This window comes from Manis pentadactyla, chromosome 1, assembly GCF_030020395.1.
Source record: "Manis pentadactyla isolate mManPen7 chromosome 1, mManPen7.hap1, whole genome shotgun sequence".
In the NCBI taxonomy this organism is placed as follows: domain Eukaryota; kingdom Metazoa; phylum Chordata; class Mammalia; order Pholidota; family Manidae; genus Manis; species Manis pentadactyla.
In genome coordinates, this window is record NC_080019.1 from 38091496 (window position 1) to 38116724 (window position 25229).

The 25229-nt window shown below is 38.9% G+C and overlaps 1 protein-coding gene and 1 pseudogene across 4 annotated transcripts in view; both read right to left on the reverse strand.

Moving 5' to 3' along the window:
- Positions 1–8260, reverse strand: part of MARCHF1 (membrane associated ring-CH-type finger 1) — a 960605-nt gene extending 952345 nt beyond the window's left edge. For all 4 annotated transcript variants that reach the window (XM_036892290.2, XM_057497157.1, XM_057497148.1 and 1 more), the window contains exon 1: positions 8060–8260. The gene's annotated coding sequence lies outside the window, so the exon portion shown is untranslated. The remainder of the gene's footprint in view (positions 1–8059) is intronic.
- Positions 8261–24506: 16246 nt separating this feature from the next.
- Positions 24507–24949, reverse strand: LOC118915904 (calmodulin-like; annotated as a pseudogene).
- Between the last annotated feature and the right edge of the window lie 280 nt (positions 24950–25229).

Here is a 25229-nt window from a genome sequence, read left to right on the forward strand (position 1 = left end):
CAAATTTGGGAGAAATTACCAGAATCACAATACAAGCTTGTGTGAGTACACAGGCAATTATTTGATTTTATTAAAACCTAAGTACAAGAACTGACTTAGGCCTGAGTAATCAAATGTGGCTATGTACCATGCTTCAGTAGCATCTGCCTAGACTCTTTTTGTGTTATACTATTAAAATCAATCTCAAATACAATTTCAGTTGAAATATTTTTAAAAGAGAAAAGTCTACCTACAATTCTACCCCCCTAAAAATTAGCAGATAACTAATAAAAATAAATTTCATAACAATGTAAAGCTACTTAGATATATAGAACTTAAAAAGCCTCATATACAGTTTTTAAGGTACCACCATAAGCTAGGAAATATAAATTGAGCAATAAATGAATAAATATGTCACTCCTTTTTCTTTCAAATCTGTTTATATAGAAATTTGCTAATGATAAAATTATCAATTCCTACAATTCTCACATTTTTCAAATGTTTCTAACTTAAAATAATTGTTAGTCTGCATATATTACATAATATTCTCCCCAGATCCTTCTTTCTCTTTTGCTAATACAACATGTTGTTTATTTGTGAGGCCCTTCCTTAAGCCACCATCACACACACACATACACTCCCACACATCATGGTTTAATATTCAAAACATTTTGTTACAGTCCCTCATATCTGGCACACCTCCTTAACCCACACTACATTCCCTACTTGATGCTATCAATGACTCCTTCAAAACTGCCAAGCTTCCCTCAGCAAAGCAACCTTGAGCGCACTGCACGTGCCCCCTGTCAGCAGACTGCCCCCCGGCCCCATCACCTGACTTTACCCTTGCCATGGTGGCTCAACGGCTCCTGGAGGAGCCTGCACAGGCCTCCCTGGCTAAGTCAGACTCCCCGTTGGAGGGCTCTCTCATCAGGGTATACCTATCCTTCAGTGCATTCACTCTCTCATATGTTCATGTGTTTATGTGAGTGATTATTTAATTAATTTCACAGAAATAAAACTCCAAAGAGGCAGGAATCATGCCACATTCTTTACTCATTATATCACCAGGACCTAGCTGAGTACAGGGCATAGAGAGAATCCCCAGTAAGTATTTATTTAAAGGGAAGTAACAGAGAAGGAAAGAGGAAAATTAATCATTAGGTCAATAGATGACCTCATAACTACTAAAAGAATTACTTAAATGGCCTCATTTAGTGACCAGAAAGATGACTAATTTGTAAATAAAATACCTTTGAGAAATAAATTGTTTTAGCTTCTTCCTTATCATTTTTATCTCATCATAAATAGCTATCACTTAAGCTTAGTCCCAATTCCTTTCCTTTTTTTTCACTTTCCTCCAGAGAATAAAAGCTAATTTACCATAAATCTTAGGCCAAGTTCCCCTCAAAACCAAAACATGAAATTAAACCTTATGAGGAAATAGAAGATGACCCCAAAGAGTGAGAATGAAGCACCAGGTGAAGTGCAAGATGGAAGGAGTATAAGCCAGGCATGTGCACAGAGCTGGGTCATCACCATGGCCACCACCTGGACCACCTGCAGAACTCTAGGAAAACCCTCAGAGCTGCTCGCCTGTCCCCACCAACTGAAGGGTTCCCTGAGTGGGGCTCACTCCTCCCCACATCCAGGCTACATTGCCAGGGGCAGAAAGAGAAATAAGACATGCTGGTAAACTAACACAGCAGGAAGTAAAAGATGCTCATCAGAAGCCCAAGGTGAGACGTGGGCACAGGGGAGCCACAGCCTGCCTGACTGTCAATCCCAGCTTTAGAAGGGGGACCAGGGCTGAAGGGATGTGAGGCAGGTCCCAAGAGGCATATGATGTATCTCATGAGAATCAAAGCACTGCTCATCAGGACGTCAGCCCCAAACAATGAGCCAGCAGCACCAAAGTACCAAAGTCATCACTCTCACCAAGCTGACATGGATTTCCTAATGTACCTTAGGACACTGAATGGAAAGGCAGGCAAAGAGCCCACTTCAGGCATTCTCTACCTTCCACTTGATTGTGTCCCAAAAGGTCAGTGGTTTCTAATATGTTATCTGGAATATATCATCACTTTAAAAAATATCACTAAATATTTTAATTCACCTTGTATATCCATCCATGAATAGACAGATTTACCAAAATTCTAGGCCAACCCACATAAGTATAGTTAATTTAGGTTATATTTGGAGCATATTGTTAAAAACAGTATTTCTAAAACACCTAACCACCATTTGTAACTTTTCTTCTGGAAGAAAAATATATTCTGAGTTTCATCTATCTATCAATAAGAAGTTGATATACTATTAACTTGTTAACTCTATTATATGCATATCACAATCTATCAGTCTGTATCATCTGCTTTTCATAGTAAAAATTTGAAAAACAAAGGACAGCTATTTCTAAGAAGAGGGAAGCTCCAGGTTTTTCCACATTAATTACTCCCTATGTGTGGGATGGAAGTTTTCACCCAGAATTTCCAGAATCTTCCACCTGGCCTCAGTCCATTTACATACCAATGGATGTTTACCATGGGAGAGCCTCCAACCTGGGGCAAGGGGTGGAGAGAAAACAGTCATTCTCTCCTTCACTTTATTACTGGTATGTAATTAATTAGTCTGGTGCTTGCCAGTCACCAGGGAACTCACCCGTGGAGTAAGGCAGCACATGCCGCAGTTGCAGGGGACAAACTCTGAGGGCTGGCTGGGACCCAAGTGAGCTGCAAGCAAAAAGCGCCATTCTCCAAACTGACCTTGCCCTTGGCTTACTTCTGTTTCGCTGGTCTCACTAAGAACTTGCCCAAGGCAGGGACTCCTGGAGCTATACTATGTGTGAAATTTATTTGTAAGTTAGGATGATTTGTATTAGCATGCATGGGGGAGTGGGAGAAAAGGGAGGGCTGTACAACACAAAGAAGACAAATAGTGATTCTACAACATTTTGCTTTGCTGATGGACAGTGACTGTAAAGGGGTATATAGGGGGGACCTGGTATAGGGGAGAGCCTAGTAAACAAAATATTCGTCATGTAAGTGTAGATTAATGATAAAAAAAAAAAAAGCTATTCCTGTGTGGTGACCTCCAATGAGTTCTACACAATGATATAAAGGGCATATAAAAGTGTAGGCAAAGGGTCTGTTTGTGTTTATACAGAGGATCAAAGCCTAATTGGGCTACCCCGAAAATGAACTAAGATACGATATGAAAAAGAACTTCCAACATCAGCACTCTTGGGAAGACTAATGCCAGAAGATGCTCATCAAAAAACCCCAACAAAGATCCACGCACTGCTACAGGTGTAGATGCACTCATCCCACCAGTTCCTGGACTTGCCATGGGAATGAAGGAGGAGATATCTAAGGTGGCCTGCGCATACAGTAAAACAACAAATTTGACTGGATCTATACTGTTGGAACTCAACCAAGAATTAGGAGAAGTGCAAACTGTAGCGCTCCAAAATCTTACAACTACAGACTATTTACTGTTAAAAGAACATATGGGATGTGAACAGTCCCCAGGAATGGGTTGTTTTAACTTGTCTGATTTCTCTCAGACTGTTCAAGTTCAGTTGGACAATATCCACCATATCATAGATAAGTTTTCACAAATGCCTAAGGTGCCTAACTGGTTTTCTTGGTTTCACTGGAGATGGATGGTAATTACAGGTATGCTTTGGTTACATAACTGTACTCCTATTATGTTAATGTGTGTGCGGAATTTAATTAGTAGTTTAAAACCTATACATGCTGAAGTTACTCTACAAGAAGATATGTCAAAGAAATAATCAATCTTCCCAGGTTTTCTTCCGCCTGCTACTTCTATAGCTTTTCTTCTTCCTTCCTAATTACAACCCTGAAATAGGATTTGTGCCACATACCGAATTTACCGAGTATCATAATTCTTCCAAGTGGTAAAGACACCTCAAGACAAATGCTGGGCATAGAAGCCACAGGGCATAAAGATGCAAAGAAGTAAAAAGCTAACCTTTTCAAACAATAAGGCTTCTCTCTCACTTACCAACTTAACATTTCCCTGTATGGCCCCGGAAGATGACTGGTTAGCCAGAGACGGGTAAGATTCCTCAAGGGAGGAACAACCTAAGACAGGCACAGTCGCAGGGGGGCCATCAGGTGAGAAATTGGGGATCAACAGAGGTGAGGCTTAGAACCTCTCTCCCCCTGTTCTGAGAGAAATCTTCTGCATCCGTGGATGTTTTATTGCCCTGGTCTAGCTTGGATTAACACATAGTCTACAGGCACACACCTGATCATCTACATTTGCCCTCTTACAGCACTAAACTATGTTTTCTACCTTTATCTTGCATCTACCTACCACTTCAGCATTTTATTAAAAATAATAATAATAAAGAGAGAAATGTGGTATCCACATATAAATCAAGTATAAAAATCAAATGAATATTCATATTTGAACTGATTGTTTATAGTTCATAATGCATGAGCAAAACCGAAAGCTTCTGTGATGACTGCCCTTGTAATGTTCACCATGTAACTTATTCACTATGTAAGAATTTGTACTCCATGTAAGAACTTGTTCGTTATGCTTCAGAAGATTGGAGACTGATGAAAATTAGGCTTGGGTTGTATTAATGATTGTGCATTGAGCAATGACCCCCCTATACAGAATTTTATTGTTGTTAACCATTTGATCAATAAATATGAGAGATGCCCTCACAAAAAAATATATATATATATATACACACACACACTTCCAACTGTAAAATAAATAAGTAACCGGGATGTAATGTATAGCATAAGGAATATAGTCAAAATATTGTAACAACTTGGTATGGTGATAGCTGGTACCTAGAATTATCATGTATATAAATGTTGAATCACTCAGTTGTACACCTGAAACTAATATAATACTGTGTGTCAACTACCCTTCAATAAAAAATAATTATCTAAAAAATATATATATATATTTTCAAACACAAAAAATGAAAAGAATTTTGTTGCCAGAAAACTTGCAATAAAAGGCATATAACAACCTACTTAACAATTTTTATGATAAATTACAATAATTGAACTGTCAAGAATGCTATTAATAAAAAACACCGTATGTTTAAAATAGAAATCACAAACTAGATTCACCTCTGTATGTATTTACTTCTTTAACTGAAAATACCTACAAGTTCCTAGTAGACATTTGTTAGATATTTCTTCCTATATTTTCAAAACCCTTTTGCCCATTAGCTCCTTTACTATGCACCATTCCCTGTGAGAAAGGCAGGGCAGATACTGTCATCTTTATTTTATGTAAAATGAAACTAATGTTCACAAGGACAGAGACTTGTCCTGAATTAGATGCCAAAGTCAAAACTAGAACACATATATCCTACCCAGTACTCATCATTCTGACTGGGAAGTAGAAAATGAATTAATAGTATCATTAAGGTCCATTAAGTTACAAAATGTGTTTAATATATGACAGAGGGATAATTTTGGCTTCCGAAGATTTTGTCTCCAATTTCTTCAATTTTGTTTTTTAAAACTCCATTGACAATATTACCTTAACCCTATGAATAAGATATCATCACACTCTTATATATTTTCAGCAATCTCCTGTTTCACTTTAAATTCATAATTTCAGAAGAAGCTGAGACACCAAAGCCTTTCAGCCAAAAAGACTTTTCTAACCAATTCCCATATTGAAGGCCTATAATTTCAGAAGAAGCTGAGACACCAAAGCCTTTCAGCCAAAAAGACTTTTCTAACCAATTCCCATATTGAAGGCCTATACAAAAGTTAACCACCACAATGTGCAGTGATCCACCTTAAACTATAATTTGAATTACACCATGGAAAAGTCCATAAAACAACCTATGATTAAATTCAAGTTTTGCCTCAAAGAAGATGAAGAGTTTCACTGTTGATCTTACATAGTATCTATTCAAATCAAAACTATGAAAACAAGAGGCCATCAAATAGTATAATTTATTCCTCATACCCAATCTTTTCTTGGAAATCTTCCATATTCTCACACAATGCTCTTTTCCATGACCTTAAAACACCACTATTGCCTACTCTGGGAAATAACACTAAAGTTTTGTTTATGTCTTATGTAACTTCCTCCTCTTCCTCTCATCTTTTCCAGTTAAGGGTCCTTGTGTAACAAAATAGCCAAAATATTTATGAATTTCATTAAGAAAATTATGAGAATATGCTCTAGTTCAAAGACATTATTTCATGCTTTTAAAAAATATATTGTACTGCCATCAAATATATGAAATCATATATATTATGCTTACATATATGCTTACACTTTCTGGGGACTTTCCTCACATCCTAGTGTATGTGTAGTGAAGTACCAGATCATCTTTGTACTTCTTGGATAAATATTTTTAAGTAAAACAAAAGACATCAGACATCAAATACAACCTGCTATCTTTAATGTACATTTTTACTTACCACATAAAGGAGTTAAAACATCTTAGTTAAAAGAAGTATCATTTGCCAAAAAACCATTAGCCAAATACCACATACCTCCTATTTATCATTGCTGGCTGACTGGCTTTATGTATTTTATATAAATGTGTATTTGCATGTCAGGTACACCCCACTACATAAGCACATCAACACAGTGTGTGTTCACTGGGCTAATTTCAAAACAGATTCTGTTACTGCAATATTTGAGGAAAGCAGTCAATATGATCAACAGGTTCTCTAAGAACCTTTATGTCAAGCTCCTTAAACTTTACTATAAAGAGATGAGTACAATAAAGTTAGAAAGAAATAAAAGTTTTGAAGAAACAGGTGGAGTCTTTTATGATAAGAAGTCAGGAAACAAATAATGAAATAAAAATTATTTCTGAATCACAGGAGAAACTGTGGCTGCTAGCCCCACAAGTCCTCGATAAAATAAGCTCTATGATTTATCATTGATCTCTCAACATAACGTATTCAAATATTTAATTATGCACTTCCAGAAGAGTAGGAAAGCATGTATAAGCTACAATGAGCTTTTCCAAAGGCAAACCTGATGAGATACCCTGATACCCATTTTCTTCCCACCATTTATATTTAGTAAACCTCCGTCTATGGCCTTAGCCAGTTCCTTTTTTACTTCCACCACGTTTCTTATTCCAATAATTTCTATCACATCTGTTCTGAAAAGACCTCAAACTTTATCAACAGAGCAATCACTGATCAAGAAAATTTAGTTTGATACTTCTGTTTCAGAAAGGCTTTATTTGGATCACCTACCTTTAAAGAGAAAAAATCTAAAGGAAAACCTGTATGCTTTTTTAAGAAAAATAAAATGGCAATTGTGCCACTGAATTACAATTACTGTTGTTACTTTCTTACACCCTAGTACTATGTTAAATGGTGGAATATCAAACTTGTGTTTCAAGAATCTCTTTCGCATTCAGGGGTCATTTATTATACACTAAAATATTTTAGATTGCAGTGGCTAAAACAACAACACAAAAAAGTAACTTAATTCCAAAGTAGCAAACTTTCACTTCCTTCCCCCTTTTTTCACAAAGTGTTTCCTTCGGAAATAAATTGACATTAAAATCAAAATTCCGATAGGTATAGGCACTACTCTGTGAACTAAAAATTAGACTCTTCCCAAACAGAAAGAATTCATCGCTAAAACGTGTTTCGGACCCGCAGGTAGCCAGGAGTCATGGGCAGCAGTATTTTGGCTTTCTAGCAGTTAATACGCAGTACAGCTCTAAATTAAGGAACCTGAGCAGGCGCCGAATCTTTTTCCCCTAAACCCACAGAGCTCGGTCATAGACCAGATACCGATTTCAAAAATGTTTAGCAAATAAACCCATTCGGGAACTGAGTAACAAAGGGATTGCCAGGAAGTCCTGGATCTCCCTCTGTGCGACATGCCTCTAATTCCATCCACCTGCCACAAATAATCCTCAAGGTAACTGCTCTGCACAGCAGAAAAAGGAGCGAGAGCGAGTCTCACTAAGTTGGCTCTTTGACTCACACCGCTGGGGGACGCGACTTGGGCGTCCTCCCGCCTCGGCGGGCCCGTCCGCCTCCTGAAGCTTAGGAAGCTCGCTCTGCACCAGGGCAGCCGAGACACTCACCGTGGGCGCGGGACCCTGCGGGTGTCCGGAGTTCCGGCGCTCGGTCCCGCCTGCGCCAGAACCACCGCGGCAGCGCTCACCCCGGCGATCCGACTCCGGCGCGACGGCCGCAGGGAGCCCGGCTCAGGCGCCAGCGCAGCGGCACTGGAGCCGAGACCAGAGTTGCCCCGGGCCCGGGCGCGCCCCCCGCGGGCCGGGCCAGACGCCCCGCCACGCCCACAGCGGCAGCGCGCGGCCTGCAGGGCGGCCGCCCTGGGCTCCGCGCGCCCCGAGGGGTGCGGCCCGGTGATTCGTGCCCGGCGGTCAGCGGAAGCGCCTCCTTGCGCAGGGCGGCGCCAGCCGGACGAGCCCGCCGCCCGGGAGCTGCTCCCGGCCCCCAGCTCGCGCCCCGGCCGTGGCTGCGGCCCCTCCGCGGACCCGGCGGGCCGGGGCACCTGCTGCCCGAGCTGCGGGTCTGGGACAGTGCCGAGCCGCGCCCAGGTGACGGCGGCCCGAGGAGGGCGAGGTGCCCGAGCGATCGCAGCGGCCACTCACCGGCGGGGGGCGACGTCGCTCAGGCGGGCGCCGGGCGGAGCGCAGAGCGCGGCCCGGGGCGCGGGCGGCCCCCGTCCTTTGTCCGCGGCTGCTCGCGGGCTCACGCTGGCTCAGCCCGGCCTCCCAGCGCTCTCCCCGCCCCGGCTCCGTCCGCCTCTCGGCGCCGCACGCGCTCGGCTCCCGTGATGTCATCCGGGGGGATCTGTCGCGCTCGCAGCCGGCATGGTCCCGCGCTCCCGCGGGAGCGCAGCGCGGCGGGGGCGGCAGCGGGGCCTTCGGGCGGGCCCAGAACCCCCGGCCGGGGCTCCGGAGGCCGGGACGGACCGAGGGTGGTCTGCGGAACGGCGGCCCCCTGGTGCGTGTGGCCCGCGGGCGGGGTGGGCGCAGAGCCCGAGGGGGAAAGCGAGGTCGCTGCCGCACAGATGCCTAACGCAGTGTTTAGACTGACAGCAGGTGCCATGGTAAGAAGAAAGTTTTTTTTGGCTCCTCAGCAGCTCCTGCGCCTCAGCACAGTGATGGACACCCAAGTCACAGCCAGGAGAACGACTAACCCCTGGGACTCCGGAGCTCCAGCCTCAGTGAGAAAGTTTAGGGTGTCTTGCCCGTGGCAGCCTCTGTGACAAAAGGCTTGTACTGTGTATGGGCGAAAGAATCTGAAACAAAGCACTGGGTAACTGGGGGTTCACGACGACCTATGAGACTAAAAAGCCAGTAGCAGAAATTCACCCGTGGCCTTGATTTTTACCTCCTTTCCTTCCCCTCAAATACTACTGGCACACTGGAGGTGACTGTCAAAGGGCCTCCACCCAAGCAATGTCATCACTGATGAAACTATTTAAATCACAAGAGGTTCATTAAGAGCCATGAAGGGTTTGGTGCCAATGCTTTTTGCTTACTAGTCTTTATAATATCAATGGATATTTCATTAGAAAAATAGACAAACAGGAACTTTTTGAGGTATTAATGGCAACACCATACCACCCCTACTCCCCCTGCCCCGACTTCCCCTTCATGCACACACCCCAGATCTGAGATCCAGCCCTACATCAATCTAGGTAAGATTATGTTAAAAACTCTTGCTGTTCAGAGAACAGATCCCAACAACGGACAGTTTGTACTGTTATCAATCCATGCTTCAAGGACTCTCCTGAGGTCCCCAGAATTACCTGCCATCCTCCCTGGAAGAAAATAAGGCTGCAGAGGAGAGCACCAACAATCAGTGCTGATTAAGCAGGCATAAGTGAGAGTGTCTGCACGGGACTATACAGACCTGCCCATGGATTCATCCAGCCTCATCCTTGAGACATGTAGAGACTAGGAATAGAATTTATTGCAAATGAGGGTACAATTAGGAATTCTTTAATCTTCATAAATACAGAAAGGGCTCAATATGATAATGACAATTTGAAGGCTAGTCAGTGTGTTAAATAAGTTTCTTAATGCTATTGGGGAAGAGGAATTTTCTTCTGCCCCTGAGTTTCTTCTAGTTTATCTAAGAATCAAATTGACAGGAGACAGATTAACAGGAGGAAAAAAATATAATTATGGAGGAATGAAGAAGCCATAGACATGGATTCCAAAGACAGGGAGAATGAGGCATATATGTCACCCTGAACCAAGGACAAGGGGGTAGGGGTCTGAGACATCAAGGAAAAGGAAAAGCAATTGACAGGTATATGAAAAGAGTAAATGTTTGAAAGGTCACACAGAAACAGTGGGAGGGGGGATGCCCAGTGGGAATTTTAACAGACTTAGCTACATCCCTCCCTATAACCCCTAGTTTACACTCTAATACAGCTATCTATGGTGATAGCTCTCCTCCTGGAGTAAGTAGTTCCTATATCTAAATTATTTCTATACAGTTTGAGGGGGGTGCTGTCAGATTTCCTTTCTGAATGTTTTGGGCCTTGATGGCTTTCAGCTCAAAATACTCTGCATGTTGCAGCGGCACATCTTGGGGAGTCCTGTCCTTGGTCCCTACAATGCATCATGAAATTATGAAATCCACTGGGACTTGCCTTAGGAAAAAGTAATAAATTAAATGTGAAAAAGCAAGATCAGAAATTATTTTTTTAATTAAAATATTAAAAAGGTCAAGATACACATAGTTGGTAAATAATGCAGAAAACTAAATAGCATTAACTTGCATTTATTTGCTTTCAAATTACAGTATTTTCAGTATCATTAGCATTTAATTATTAATATATATTATATATTCAGTACCTGTGATATAATGAGTTAAGAGAAATACATATTTGGTCATTCATATGAGTAAATATATATTTCACAGATATATTGGTCTTCATCCACAGTTCCTGAAAACACTGCAGACTTAAAGGTGAAATGGGTATTTCATCATGTTAATGAGAGGCTTTTGGACCCCCACCCAAGGGTGGCGGCTGGAGGTTGGATCAGCCAATGACCCAAAATTTAATTAATCATGACTATGCAATGAAGCCCTTACAAAACCCCCAGAGAAGAGCTCATCTCTCTCTCTCTCTCTCTCTGTCTCTCTCTCTCTCTCTCTGTCCTTTGCCTGTTCTGCTCTGGTTGGATCTTGCTTCTTGGTCAAAGACGAGTTTCTATGGTTAGAGAACGAAAAAACCACATGCCACCAAGCCAGGCCCCAAACTCCACAAGGATAGAAGCTCCTTTATGTGGGACCTTGTCCTATGTCCCTCTTCATCTGGCTGTTAACTTGTATCCTTTATTAAACTGGTAATCATGAGTGTTTTCCTGAGTTCTGGGAGCCGCTCTAGCAATTTAATCGAACCTAAGGAGGAGGTTGTAGGAACCTCTCCCTGACGAGCCCGTTGTTGCGGTTTCATGTTCTTTATTACAACCAGGTGGGCCTTTAATACAGGAAAGGCTGGTGCCTCAGGCCATGACCTTGCAACAGTTCTGCCCGCTGCCCCTCCCTCTCATCGTCTCCTGATACCACCTCTACCATCTCCAGGACTGAAGGCACATCTCCTCCTCCAGCTGTCCCACAGCCTCCTGCAATGCGGATTCTCCAGCTGCCTCCTCCCTTGATGCTGACGTATCTTCCAGGAGTGTGACCTGTCTTCTCAGTAACTGTCTTCCCTCCTTGATAATCCTTACCAATATCTCAAGAAACAAATATCTCACAATCCTCGTGGCCACACAGCCACTGAGGGCCTGTAAAGCAGTCCTCTTTCTCATAGAGGGCTAATTCCACAGCTTCCAGTGTCTCCACCCTTCTCCAGCCCACCTGTCTAGCAGGTGCTTTACCCTAGACCAGTTCCCCATGAGGAGCTCCCCAAGAGGAAGCCACATGGATGGGGGGCTCCTGGGTGAAGCCGCACCCTTCACTGCTGTGGGGAGAAAGATGAGTTGTCACCCCCTACTGCAGCAGCACAAGGTCCTCCCCACCATCCACAGTGGGGTTTCCAGGTATCTCCCCACCATCTCTAAGGGCAGCATGCCCAAGCATTACACCCATGAAGACAGATTTTGGGTCCAGAGGTCCTGGCGCCTACCACCAGCTAAACTCTGGGGGCAAAAAATGTGCCCAGCCTGGGGCAAATTACTTTTGAAACCTAAATCAATCAATGAGAGAAATGAAGTGGGATAAACCCATTTATTGCTTACAAGCAGTCACCTACTCCTCCTTGCCCGTGTCTCCGGAGACTAAGGCCCCACCAAACCTCTCAGTTCACGTGCCGGCTTGCTCTCCACCCTCTTGTAATTACCTAGTGACCTGGAGGTGGACAAAGGCCAGGTGAGAGATTCCAGAAATACTGCAATTTTACCCACAGGAGGGCAGTCTTGTAGCCCTTAACTTGGGGAATCTGGTGCTGTCTCTGGCCAGATGGCATCAGAATTGAGTTCTCAGACACCCTGCTGGTATTCAAGAATTGATTGGTGTAAGTTTGTGTGGGAAAACCCCCTCCCACATACTTACACACATTGGAATCAGGCCCGGGTACCCGAATGAAGTTATACTACTATTACTGCTGTGTATAATATTGTTACTGTTATACATATATGCAGCGAAAAAATACACCATTGCATTTGGTGTTGGACGAATGGGAAGCACAGCATCCTTGTTAACAAGCTTAGAAAAAAGGGTTAGAAAATGATTAGAAAAAAATTTTAAGGATAGTATCTTATTCTTTCCTCCAAATTAAAGTACAAAAGGACATATAAAATGCATAAACAACTTTTATGAATCAGTATTTTTGAATATCAAAATAAAGAGGAATTTTTTAAATCATGGCAACTAAGACTCCGAAATAAACTAGATTAAAAACACTGAAAGAAGTAAGAATTTGGTGATGTAAGCAATGACTGTCTTTGAAAACAGGCAAATGATCTAATTGTTTGAGTAAAGTAATTAGAACTGCTTATTATGCTGTTCCAAGTATATCAGAAGGTCAAGTTGTGAACCTTCCTGCCTAGATTGTTTCTCAATACACCATTTGCTTCACTGCTTCTGTTTATCTTGCTGTTCTTCAACATTCTCTGGACTAATTACCAAGTGTAGAGACAAGAAGAAGGTCATTGAGAGTTAGCATATTTGGGCAATTTAGACAAATAACCAGAAAGATCAGAAAATGTATCCCTCAGCTTTTTTTTTCCAATCACTGCTCTAAAGTGTTAAAGCAAAATGTATCTCTTACTTTAAGAGAAATGGAATGCATTCATATGTGGTCATTTTTTTGGTCCTATGGAAAAATCTTCAGTTATATGATTTTGGTCTTCTTTGAGAATTAAATATCTCCTCTCTACAAGAATTTCTTTCCCAGTTTGTGTTAACCTATCAAGATCCTTGCCTCTCTCACTGACATTTTACACTTCTATTGCATGCTTTTCCTTTGAAATTTTAAGTCATGCTGTTTGAGTAATTTAGATATTTTTATCCAAATACATAGCTATAAATAAAATAAAGCATTCAATTGTTAAATTGAAACAAGTTTCATAATTCTTAGAAAAAATTTACATCTGAACTCAGATCATACAAACCTACCTTACATTCTAATCTTGTTTAAATAGTGAATATATTAAACCTTGGAACTGAAGATTCAGAGCAGAAATATTAACTCTGTCTCAATTATTGATGCTCTGCAGCACTGTTTTCATATTGATACGTGACTCTTCACAAAACAATGAATGTTTTTGGGGGAAATAGACACATTTTAATATTTTCCCTTACAGATTTCATGAAATATAAAATTTTTATACTCTGGTTTTATCTGAATTAATAGACTCATAAACAGCTAGCACAAGATTTTCTAGATATTAGTTTCTGAACTATTGATAAATATAAATAATAAGCAAAACTACTTATTAAGCCCTTATTATGTGCCAAGTTATGTGCCAAGTGTGTACATGCATTAATCCACTTGATCTTTAAAATTACCCCATAATGTGAATATCTTATTAACCTCTCTGGAAGATAAGGAAACAGATACCTAGAGAGGTTACAAAATTTGCCAGGCAACTTAACAAGTCAAATTTAAGATCTGATTCTATCAGCCTAAACACATAGAGCCTGACATCCTAATAGCACACTAGCAACTCTTCTCAACTCCGTTGAAACAATAAAGGAAGCATGTTTTTTATATATATATGCTAGTTGGTAAGTTAGACAATATGCTTTTGTGAACTTTGCCGTCAGTAGCTAAATCCATAACAAATTTTATTTCCATTACACCCATTAGTGAAATACTTCAAAAGTTATTTACAATGAAAAAGAATCTCAAGATACCAAATAAATTTTAGTCTCCAATCTATCCTTAAGCAGTTTCAGACATAAAGCAAGGTGCAGTGGTTTTGTACTTGAAGGCAGATCAGTGTAAAAGGAAATATGAAAGAAAAATATAACCATAAACCGTTTATTTAAATAAAGACCAAGACTATCTCAGCAACTATCTTCTCTGTACTCATAAACCATTAGCAGGTCTGGGAAGGCAAACTACATCACCCATCCAAATGAAAGCTTTCTTCCCTACTGTGAATATTAACAAGGAAAATAGATAATTTTGTATGTTGTATCACAAAGGCCCCATATATTTTTATCATAGAAAATAATATTCCCTGGGCACAGACATATAACAAGATTTCCTTAAATAGAAAGTTTTAGTATAGATTTTTTCAAAATCTTTCTTTTCTTACCTTTTTGATAATGGCTGATGTTCAGCAACTCTGCTAACAACATTTATTTAAATGGATTTGTGGAAAGGTTAGAAGGTACACTAACAGATCATCATTATTTCAAAGTATGCTGCTGGCCTACCTTTTTGTATTAATTTCTCACTTATGAAATAAACAAAATAAATAATGGGAATCCTTATATTGTAAGACATGTTAACAGGCATAAATCAATTTATCGCATACATGAAATCTAAATACAAATGTTATTTTGTCTGACTTCAGTACATTCTTCTGTCATTAAACATCCTTATTGTATAGGACAAGTGGCCTGTCCCATGGTCTTATGCTCATTTTTCTTATGCCTTAGCTATAGGACTGGTCATTGGCACTAACATGACATAGTGGTCATAGAGGCTCTGCTTTTGTTGAAAGGTAGAGGAAAGGGTAAGGAAAAGTTCTCTTGAAATGGACACACTTCTTGTGAAAAGGAAAAAAATATGTATAACAATAACAGGCTATGAAAAAACATATGTATACAATTTTTTTCTAAAATAAAAGTATTTGAAAAGTAGAGATGCTGATATACCTAAGCATATGGCAGTTCCTCATCATCTTAAGTTAGAACTTTTCTTAATCAAATGGTCATGGTATTCAGCTGTAATAGTAGCTTGAGTGATTGGCCTTCAGTAATTCCATCCAGATCATGTGATCATGTATATATCTTCAAACTGCTTCAATTATTTTGGGTGACCCCGTTTAAGGGCAACACAAAATGAAATATTCACAATAAGTAGATGATTTTCTGATTTGGGGGTCATAGTTCTTAACCTTTACAGCAGACTACTTCCCCAAGGCTACATCTTTTTAACTATTAAGGGAGAAACACTGACTAATATATTTGCTAGGGAAGACCCTAACAAACATTCCTGATTTTCCAAGTACACTGAGAGCCGTGTGGAAAGAGGTCAGAGTGCTACAACCTTACTTCTGGACCTCTTTTAATGATGTCTTTTATGACTTAAGCAATTCATTTAACCTAGCCACCTTATTTTTCTCATTTGGAAAAGGAAGTTAATGATATTTGTCTTACATACTGCTCACTGGAGAGGATTTTTTGAGAAAAGAAAGTAGAGTGGGGTCCTGAGCTGTGTCCTGTACACACAGTGAACATTCAATTATGTATAGTTGATTTTGCTGATTAGGACAAGAAGAAGAAGGACGAGGAGGAGGGGAAAAAAAAACATTTGGTCTGCTGGGCATCTTTCCAACAGATTTACAAATGGATCAGTGGAAAAGGGTGACCTTCAAAAAGATTCTAACTCCAGTCTTGCATTTACTATACCTTGATCAATATATTTTAATTTCTCTGAACCTCACTTTCTCCTGTAAAATACAATTGAAGTTATTTTTCCTCAATTTAATGTTTTTGAAATGAAGATATGTGTACAATTCTAATGTACTTTTACTACAGTGCTATTTCTCACCACTCCCCCAAAATTATTTTATTAATTATAATACGCAGTGGTGATGTAGTCTCAAAGAAATAAGATGCTATCTCAAAGAAGGAGAGAGAAATTCATCTGCTTTATTGATGATACATTCCAAATGCTGAACAAGACCTGGAAAATATTGGTTGAATGAATGAATGTATGACTAATTATTGTGAAGATTAAGTAAAATAACAGAATATAGATGCCTAGGATGATGCCTGGTATTTAGCAGCTGATCAGTAGTTAATACAGCTCCAAATCCTAGATTCAGGAACTAATTCTAAAAATTATTAATTTGTTATTTTAGAAAGAAAATATAGCATTGTGGGGTAAATGGAAGTTTTTACCCAGAATTTCCAGAATTTCCCACCTGACCTTAGTTCATTTACATATCAATGAATGTTTACCACAACTGAGCTTCCAGTCAATCAGGGGCAAGTGGTGAAGAGGAAACAGCCATTATCTCCTCCCCTCTATTCCTGGTATGTAATTGGTCTGGCACTCGTCAGTCACCACGGACCCACCCAGGGAGCTCCTTCCAGAAGGGGTGGGCAGGAGAGTGCATGCTACAGCTGGAGGGGAAAGATGGTGTGCGGGCCTGGCTAGCAAACCTGAGTGAGCTGTGAGAAATAAAAACCCTTCCCCCCAACCTGCCCTTCCCCTTGTCCTCTCTCAGTTTGATCAGATCCACAGGGAACTTGCCCCGGGAGGAGAACTGCATTACCCCTGGAGCTACAACCATGTATAATGTAGTTTGTACAATATCCCCTAGGGATCTGAGTCAGCACCCTGAAATCAAACACGGCAAAACGACTGCAGTGAAATATATGAAGGGTCACACCAAGTGTGATAAAACAAGCTGCACATCACTTTAGCTCATATTTTATGCCAAATGAGTTGTAAAAATGTTTTCAATATTCAGATTTCTAGATTTTGGAATTTGGGTAAATGATTGTGAATAAAATGCTTAATATTAATTAGTAGCTACGATGTGTCAGGCCCTCCTCTAAACACTTAACATTTGTTAACTTAATTAAACCTCACAATAATCTTCAAGATAAGTACTATTATTTATTCTCATTTGATGGGACAGAAACCTGATGCACAAAGAGGTTAAATTACTTTATTTGGTTTATGAACCAAAATAAGTTTTGGAGGATTTGTGTTAAGTGCTATAAAAATAGGAAAAAAATTAAATTATGAAGATTATATAGATACACATGTATCTCAGTAGAAAATGATTTCTAAGATATAAACAATAAAAACAAAACTAAAAAATAATACATTTTATTAGATAACATAAAATTTCCTCCATATCCAAAATACCATATGAGAATTTTAAGTTTAATAAACTGGATTAAATATTTTCAACAGCTGTTGTTGGCATATTCAACATATAAAGAGTTCATACAAATCAATAAAAAGCACTAAGACCTCAGTAGATGAGAAGGAAAGAAATGCCAATGGCAAAACAAGTATGAAAATTCAAGTCTAAAATTCAAGTTTAAAAACTGAGATACAACTTTTAAAGTGTCAAGTAAAGATTTTTCATAGACTTTATTGGAATTTTTAAAAATCTACCATAAAAAAATAATCAGAAATAAAGGCAAAAAATATTTAATAAAGATGTTCATTAAAAAGTGATTTGTAATATATTTTTAAAAAAGGAAACCAATGCTTTTAAGGCCCAGGTCATGTCAGAAAAAACAACTTCAAATGAATGAAGTCAAAAAAATTGTTTGGGCCAACCAACATGTCATTTTCAACACACTGATACTAACTGAACTGTCAATGTTACAAAATCAGAGTTTAGTTTTCTCATATCACATTGTTGCCAGGGAATATGAGACCCTGAAGCCATAAGCCTAAGCAGGAGAGTTTTCTCTGCAGTTGTCCTGGTCAGGTAGGAGGGTAATGTTCATTGCAGAGAGATTTTTTCCACAGTAAATAACTAGCTGTGAAGTTGTTATGCTCCACTGTGGACCTGTATGCTGCCCCTTTCTCCAAATAAGTTAATACTGCAACTTTAGAGCAGTGTTTACTTCGAAGCCTTTGGAAACTAGATTAACCCATTCAGAGTCTAATAGAATAGTAATTTTACCCATTAAAAATGGACCTCATTCCTTATTGACTTCCTTTTAACTCCAACTCCAGCCCTTCTTCCTCCCTGCTCTGTCTTTGTAATCCTTTTCTTGGTAAAAAATTCCACCATTCATCTAGGTTTTCAAGCAAGAAATTTAAATACCACTGAAAGATCTTTCCTTTCACTTTCATCCCATTGGAATAATCAGTATGTCATATACATACATACAACTATTTTTTAAACAAATTATTTTATTTTGGCTAATTAAATTCTATTTTAAAACATGATTGACATCATGACACTCTGTCATTGTGTTTTCCAATTAAATAATCTATCATGTGGATTAGTAGAGTCCTGTGGGATGTGACATAGTCATCAAGTTCTATGGGTCCTACTTCATAAAAATCTCTTCTAGTTATTTCCCCCTTCTGCATGCCCATGGCCATTGCCCTCACTTTGATGTCTTTCATCTGTGCTGGCTATTTGCTGTTTGCCTTCCTAGATCTATTCTATATTCTTCTTTGTTTTTCTCAGTTCCCCAGAGAGTTGATCTCTATGGAGTTTTCTTCATCCTCTGGCTTCTGGTGGGGTCTGGTTTGGAGGTACGGAAGAACAGAAAGAGAGAGAGCTGAGTTCATATTTTCCCCATCCCCCCTCTGCTCTGCCTAGTTCTAGTGGATACTACTTCATGATTCCCTCCATGATTACAGCTTCTCCTGTGATTCAAACTCTCAACCTGGCTCTCGTGATACCCTAAGAGTAGTAGGGGTAAAAAGGCTAAAGGGTAGTAATGGCTTCCTAACCTCTAACTAGTCCTAACCTGTTGGTTATGTTAACTTTACCCACATGTTGCTGAGGATTTCCTTCATTAAAATGCCTTTTCAGAAATACTAGCAGATTGCACACTTTATTTCCTATCAAGACAGAGACTGAGAGATATCCCTCCTCCAAACCATTGAAATGGCCCCTGGTTGATTTCATGCCTATAGCCTCATCCTCTTGCTGTCCTTTTTATAACCATATCCTTCAACCAAGGTCAGAGTATCCTTCCTCAAATGCAAACCTGATTATGTCATTCCCCTGAGCAAAATCTCAGGTATTCTTCCCCATCATTGGCATAGTTTCTGACTAGAGTTATAGCAAATCTATAAATATATATATACATATATATATATATACACATAGATATATATATATATATCCTATGCATCCAAGAATTTCCTGTGGAATAATTTAGTTTCATATATACATACATTGCTATTTTTTTAAATTTGCTACTGTGATTAATTAAGTGCCAGTTCATTCAAAACATGAATGACTTTATACAGACTTTGCCATTATGTGTTTCCTGGGGCAATCAAATATTCTATCATGTATATTAAAAGTATCATCATATTCCAAATAAAGTCTAGACTCTTTATAATTTTCTAGTTTATCCTTCTACTACTCACCCACATGCACTTACATTTTAATTAAGAGGCATAATCTCTGCATCTTTGGGTAACCTCTATTTCTGAAAGGTACTCACCCACTCTCAAGAACCCTTTCATTGCAAATTATTCGTCATCCTTCATAATAGAAACATGTTGAAAACCAATAGGATAGAGTTTGAGTTAAGTACTTTGTATATATTATCTCATTTAATACCCATCACAATAGCTGAGATGAAGCTTAAGGTGTTTGCACAAGTTCTCACAACCATAAAGTGTAAAATTAAGACTCAAAACCTGACTTCAAACTTACACTTTAGAAAAACTAACATGTACTTTCTAACAAGATGATAATCCGAAAGTTAAAAAATTAGTCTTTGAGATCTCCCTCATGTGACGCTCTTCATTTTTATGCCCATGTCATTTTATAGATATCTTCTCATATTATATTGCCAAGGCCATGATTTGCTTATTAGTTTATCTCTCCCATTAATTTTGAAATTTTTAAGGATGAAAACTCCATATTGCATTTTGCTTATTTTTTCTTTGCATACCAGAATTTAATAGGGTATGTAGGTTTTAAACATAGAATAATTTATTAATCATATTAGTGCTTAATAAATGAATGATACTACTTTTGATAAATAAATGATATGTTTACTATTAAAATGAAACAATATCTATTAGGAACTGTTGCATTGCAACATTTCCAAAAGTGATTATTTTGTTTATAACCATGATTTAATACTGGCTAGGTATTTATATAGTGTGTCTCATTTGAATATCTCATTGTGGCAACTGCCCACTTTTTTCTGCTTTCTTTATTGTCTTAGCTGACTAATAATTATTTACTAACCATATGCACCAAGAAACATCAATTCTTCTGTTAACTTCAGTTGATTTTGTTCATATATGAATGTTAATAGTTGTTATTTGTTGTTATTGATATCATATATTGTAAATTACCTGCAAAGCCAAAAACACTATCTTGATTTTTTCATTTGTAATTATGTTATTTCTTGTTTGCTCAGCTACAAAGACCAAATTTAGAAGATGCTTATTGAGGATGGAAAAACAGCCAACTTTCTATTTAAATCATAAAAATCAATCCATAAGAATGAAAATTAAATATTTAAACCATGCCCTTAGGCCACACATTTTTGCAAACAAGATAGCTCATAAAAAATCTTATTGTACTAATCAAAGCCATAAAAGCATGTAGCAGTGATCATTTACATTCATTAAGGTCTGTTAGGTGCAATTTTTCTGAATACTTTACATGCATTAACTCATTTAATCCTCACAACTTTATACAATGCATTATTACTTTCCCTATTTTATAGATGAGAAAACTGAGGTGAAGAAATGGAAGGCAGTTTACAAAAGTTTTGCAATGTCTGATGTCCTTGGTAGTGTTTATAACCCAGGTAGTCTCTCCTCTGAGCTTTCTTAATCATTATGAAATGCTGCATTTACTTAAATAAATAGCAAATTAAATTATTATTGTTAATAAGTGCACATGTATACACACATACACACACAGATGCATGCACGCACACTCACATATAAAGCATTAGAAATAAGGGAGTACACCGACCTGTATTGATGACCTGACCCATTCCTGGGGCAGTATTCTGGTTCTACTTCAGGAGTACTTCAAGTTCCTCATGTACAAAATGAAAGTATTAAGAGTATTGATTTTATAGGGTTATCATGATGATTACATCACTTAATATATATGAAGTGCTTCAAATAGTACCTGGCACAGACTAAATGCTAGTTATTCGGATTTTGTGTCCATGAATCTTGGTAATCATTGGTTTATGTACTGTTTATATAAACGTTAATAAACTATTATTCCAGTTTATGGATGAGTCTTTGTATACTTATTTAAAGGAGTTCTCTTACATGAATTCTGAAGTGCACATAAGGTTGAGACATGACATTAGACTTGGAGTGACTGATAAGTTTTAATTTGTGAGCCATCTGTAAGCAATGTATGGCATTTTTCTGGATATGCAGTTGAGATTCCTATAGTCACAGAAGTGGGCAGGAGCACACAGTACTTTGCCAGATTCATGGTTCAGCTATGGACCTGCGTCTGAGAAGCTGGGTTCAACACCCTGGTCAGCGCTTTGCACAGCCCGACCTTGCTGACACAGCTTGATTATTCATTTCTTGGTCAAAGAGGCATGAGAGAAGAAATATGGTATTTTGAGCAAAAATACACATGTGAGTACGTAATTTCATTAATGTCTTGTATATGTAATAGTATTTATTTTTTATTCATAAGAAATCAAGATCATTATAGCAGCTAAATATGTTATGCAAAAGCTAAACAAGGAAGAGAAAAGCTAAAACTTCAGCAGTACAGTATCCCCATATTTCTAGTTGCACCCAAGAGAATTTCTAAGTTTACTAAAAGTATTAATTTAAATATATATATATTGCAGTGGATTTTATAGTATTTAAGGGGGCAGAATTCAAGAAATTGATAGAAATTGGCAATAATGTTTATAAATCTTATTTTACTTAATAGTAATTTATATACTGTATGAAGTTTATATTTAAAGGATAATTTAAGAATAGCAACATCATTTTGCTCTCTGGAAGATAATTCCACTGTTAGCATATACTCTCTGCCCTAAACATGTTTGTACTCATGTTTTTCATTACTGTAGAATTATAAATTTTCAGTGTGCTTCCACAATAGTGGCAGAATCATTGTTTACTTCTGTTCCTTGTACTTAAAAATAAGGCAAATTAACTTTTGAATTGACCTCACCACTTGGAGAGAATTTATCAATTTACAATTGCTGCCTATTTTTACACTTTACATTTTTTTGTAGTATTTAGCCTCACATGAACATTCCTTACTCTATTAGATACCACCTCTTTGAAAACAGAGACTATGTCTTCTCCACTGTGGGGTAAACGAAGTTTTCAACCAGAATTCTGCCTAGCCTTGACAGTGACATGCACCTAAGGGCCTGTTTGCACATCACTGTGATGTTTACCATGGCAGACCTGCCAGTTCATCACAGGATTGTCAGTCCAGGTAAGGGGGGGAGAGCAGCAGCCATTCTTCCTCCCCTCTGCTCCTGGCACATAATTGGTCAGGTGCCCACCAGTCACCAGGGACTGCCCATGGTGTTCCTCTCAGAGGAGAGGGTAGGAGGACTAAGCAGAGCACACTGAGGCCAGAGAGAGAACTTGGGAATGGAACCAAGCAAGAGGGGAGTGGAACCGAGCAAGAGAGGAAACAGAGCTGAGCCAGAGGTGGCAGAGTGCACTGGGAGAGAGACGAGCAATGAATGGGCTTGGAGCAGAGTGCTGTAGGGGAGAGAACTAAGCCATGAGAATCAAAAACCTTCTCCCAACCTCTCGTCCTTGTTTACCCCAAGTGGGGACCCCCTTCTTCCCAGAGCTATAGTAACTTCCATATTATATAACATAATGTATTACACATAAAAAGCCCTTAAAGTTTGTTAAAGAAGCCATAAAATATTTTGTATATCAACTTATTTAAAGGAGCATAGGTGATTCAGAACATTCTTCTTTTGGTAACTTTTTAGAAAAATAAAATAAATATGCATTTCTACAAATACATTTCACAGTCTGTGTGGTAGGATTAATAATGATCAAATATATCAGCCAAACTAGTATTGCTATAATACCTATTAGTCCTTCCTTAAAAGTTCCTGTTATGAATTAGATAACAGGAAATTACCTGTTACCTATTTCCTGTTTTGAAGAAACCTGGTATAAGATAAGTTGTCTTTTTTTGGGGGGAAGGGGGTAAATTATAATTTGTCACTGAAAAACAAATATACAACTTGGAATGGATTTAAGGCAAATTGTCCCATAAGCAGATTCTCTTTCAGTGGTTAAACAAAGTTTAAAAAGCAAGTAACAATAAAAGAAAATGTTTCCAGTACAGGACCAACAGTACAAAAAGGTAGTGTACAAGTACCTGGATAATACATCTGTTTTGCAATAGTGCAACTTCGAAGTACATATGTTGATTGTCCATATCCCATGCAGAGTTACAACTCTACACTTCATAAACGACATGCTGATGGTTCCTAAATAAAACTACTTTTAAAAAGGCATAATGCAGGTAGAGAAGGACAAATACCAAATGATTTCCCTCATTTCCCTCATTTGTGGAGTACAACAATGAAGCAAAACTGAAGGAACAAAGTAGCAGCAGACTCACAGACTCCAAGAAGGAACTAGTGGTTAACAAAGGGGAGGGGTAGGGGAGGGAGAGTGGGAAGGGAGGGAGAAGGGGATTGTGAGCTGTCATGATTGGTGCACATGGTGTGTGTGTGGTCACGTGGAAGACAAATAGGAACTCTGAGGCATCGTACTACACTGATGGACAGTGACTGAAATGAGGTATGGTTAGGGGGGAACTGGATAATAAGGGTAAAGGCAATAACTACATTGTTTTTCTTGTGAAACCTTCATAAGAGTGTATATCAATGATACCTTAATAAAAAAATTAGTAAAAAAAAAGACATAACCCAAATGTTCCCTCATTTGACCAACTCCATCTAAGTTTAGATGTGCAAAAGGGCTTAGATATATCCAGAGTAAACCAATGGAACATGTTACTTGATCAGTTTTCTAAAATAAGGTTTCAGGACAATGACAGTAAGATAAGGGAGAAGTCCTAATTACTATAAATGCATTTTTTTTGACAGTAGGGGAAAACCCTTTACAGATAAGTTACAAAGAAAAGGAAAATGATTTTGTACAAGAAATGTAACACATTCTGTGCAATGTCTTCACTTTGCTCTCATCATTTATAAAAACTCTTCATAGTTTACTTGACCATCACCATCCATATCTGCTTCCCTGATCATGTCGTCAACCCCTTGGTCTGTTAACTTCTCTCCAAGGTTTGTCACCACATGGCAAAGTTCTGTTGCACCAAGACAGCCATTGCCATGTTTATCAAACACACCAAGTGCTTCTCTGATTTCTTCCTCACTGTCTGTGCCTTTCATTTTTCTTGCCAGCGTTGTCAGAAATCAGTTGTGCCATTACCATCAGCATCTACTTCATTAGTCATGCCCTGTATTTCTGCTTCTGTGGGATTCTTCCCAAGAGACCGCATTGCAGTTCCCAATTCCTTTGTTTTTACATAGTTCCACCGCCATCCTTATCAAAAAAGTGAAAAAACTTCTTTGAATTCTGCAATCTGCTCTTCAGGCTGCTGGTCAGCCATGCTGCAAGCACTACAGATCTCCGAGACACAAGCACACAACCACTCAGCTCGCTCGCTCCACTCGGGCTAATTCAAGGCAGGTTATCCTGATACAACGGTACCCTCCAAATACATGGGCAAGCAAGGTCCCAAAGGCCACAGAAAATAAAGGCTCACAGAACAGATTAAAGTGCTCTAATAACATGACTTAGTTAATCAATCAAAATACAGAGTGAGAAGCAAAGGGCAAAAGTGTAACAGTTGACCTTTGAACAAGATGGGAGTCAGGGACACCAAAACC